At 39.2% G+C, this 2329-nt stretch overlaps 1 protein-coding gene across 2 annotated transcripts in view; it reads right to left on the reverse strand.

Annotated features, from left to right (window-relative positions):
- Positions 1-455, reverse strand: part of SNTG1 (syntrophin, gamma 1) — an 893287-nt gene extending 892832 nt beyond the window's left edge. Inside the window, exon 1 of one of the 2 annotated variants that reach the window (XM_011945675.1) lies at positions 350-455. The gene's annotated coding sequence lies outside the window, so the exon portion shown is untranslated. The remainder of the gene's footprint in view (positions 1-349) is intronic. The other variant, XM_011945673.1, reaches the window with a different exon arrangement.
- Between the last annotated feature and the right edge of the window lie 1874 nt (positions 456-2329).

Genomic DNA, 2329 nt, shown 5'->3' on the forward strand with positions numbered 1-2329 from the left:
GAAGGGGCCGGACGCCTGCTCCTGGCCTCCCTTCCCCGGCGACTTCTCAGGTTCTTCTTCCTCCTGTTCTTACACCAGAGGGAAGTCCTAGACGTTGTGCTTTCCTCCCACGCTTGCTTCCATTAAGGATTAGAGCGCGTTCCCGCTGGTCTGGAACCATCCATTCCAGGTAGCGGATCTTCCCTCTCGGGGACATTGTGCTCTCCAAGCACCGGTCTGAGGCGCGCGCTGGGGGCGAGCGAGGAGGCGTCACAGCTAGTGGAGTTCCAGTGGGCTCCCTGGAAGAGAAACGTTATTGAGCCGGGAATCACTCGGGACGGAGAACCAAATAGGCCGCGTATTTACTCACAGGAAAAGGCCAGGATTTGGCTGGACTTTGAGCCATTTTGCTGTTGCAGCAATGGCTTTATTTCCCTGGGGTGGCCACCAGCCGCCACCGCGGCTCCGGCTGGAAGAGGCCGCGCTGTGCTCCGCGCATTGCAGGCCGCGGTCGCTGTGTGGAGCTGCACACGCAGGAAACGGTGGCCGTGGAACGAAGCCCTTGGTCAACTTTCTCTAACAGTCTTTTTTAACACAGGCTCCATTAAAGGTTGTGATTCTCTCTAAAACCGTGTTTGGGGAAGGCATCTGATCTCACGGAGACACACAAACCTAAAAAAAGAGTATCTGCTGCTTGAGGCTAATTTTTAAGGGGCTCTTTCGCTTTTCAGTCCATGTGAAAACAAATTGCTTAAGGTTATGGTAAATGAAGTTTCCTTTTTCCTTAGACAAATGTGATCAAACACGTGCTTATTCTTTTTTTTTCTGCAGAAACAATACCTGTCGTATGTAGAAATAAGTTTCAGAAAGTGCCCCCTTTTTGTTAGATAAGGAAAACAAACCCCCGAATGAAGGTTATGCTAATCAGGGCCCTTCCCTCCTTGTCAGCAAAGAGGGTTTTCTCTGCTGTGTTCAATTCTGTGCTTACTTAAGTTGATTTAATTGATTGTTTATTTTATCGGGATATATAGAAACATGAATAATCACAGAAAATCAACATGCCAAATAAGAGCATTTAAATGAGGCATACAGTACAAAGATGTTGCTAATTAAAAACACATGCACTTGATTATTCAGACCTAGAAGAGCAGATTCCCTTCTTCTTGATCACCGATTGAGTTTTATGCAGTCTCTCTCAATCTTTCTCTCTCTCTCTCTCTCTGTCCTTCCAGGAAAAGAAAACAGAAACAGTTGATTAATTTGAACTGACAGTCCCAGTATGATTATGATAGTTTGATGTCTTTTCTTCAAGAAGCAAAATCCACTTTATATTTTTTCTCATCAAGTTGTGTAACCAGTTATGGAAATCAATATGATGAAAATTAACTACAGCCTAACATCGGATGCTACAAATGAATATAAATGAAGTACAACATAACAAAACCAAGGAACAAATAAGCTGAGGTGAATTAAATAATTATGTTAAGAAATTTCACCCTGGGAGCAGAATTTTTAAAGTCTATTTTAAATGATTTTTTTTAAATTCTTAATTTAAGTTGCCATGATTTTAAAAATGTAATATAGTAAAATGTGAATATAAATAATCAAAACAACACATGAAGCATTATGTGCACAAGAAAATGTAGTAACCTAGCATCATTACTGTGAATCCTAAACTGGCTCATTCAATCCCTCTCTATAAAACTAGGATGCGATTCCCCTGTAGTCCACTCTACACAGTACACAAATCTTAGAAAACATAATAGTTTGTGGAACATTTTGGAAACAATTGGAAATCCTTTGGGTCAGGAAGCTTGAAATGTTAGGCGAAACCGCCATACAATATGATCTAAATGAATAGTCATTATACACTATATAAAATATTGGCTGTGTCAATTCTGGAAGTCTCCTGACTATTTTCTCATCTCGTTACCATATATAAAATGGTGATAACAAATAATAATTTTTGCCAGCCTCATAAACTGTCATATACAAAAATCAACATATGTAAAAACTTTGTATATCTTGTATATTTCTACAAAAATAGGTAGTAGCACCTATCATCTGTGGAGTATCATTTGCTCACAATTTTTAGACCTCAATTGAAAAACTGGTGATTCTAGTTAAAGTTTCTATTTTTAGTTAATATATATTTCTAATTATTTCTGTCTTTACTTCATGTTTCCCAGTAGATGTAGAGCTATAATAGGCCAATACCCATATCCAAACCCTTTTCAATTCACAGTTTTAACATCTTCAGTATAATTTTGAGCTGCTTTTTAAAATTGGGTACAAGTACAACTAAATATTGAGTATCTATTACCAATTATTTCCGAATTGGAACAATGAT

This window comes from Colobus angolensis, unplaced genomic scaffold (genome assembly GCF_000951035.1).
Source record: "Colobus angolensis palliatus isolate OR3802 unplaced genomic scaffold, Cang.pa_1.0 Scaffold243, whole genome shotgun sequence".
Classification (NCBI taxonomy): domain Eukaryota; kingdom Metazoa; phylum Chordata; class Mammalia; order Primates; family Cercopithecidae; genus Colobus; species Colobus angolensis.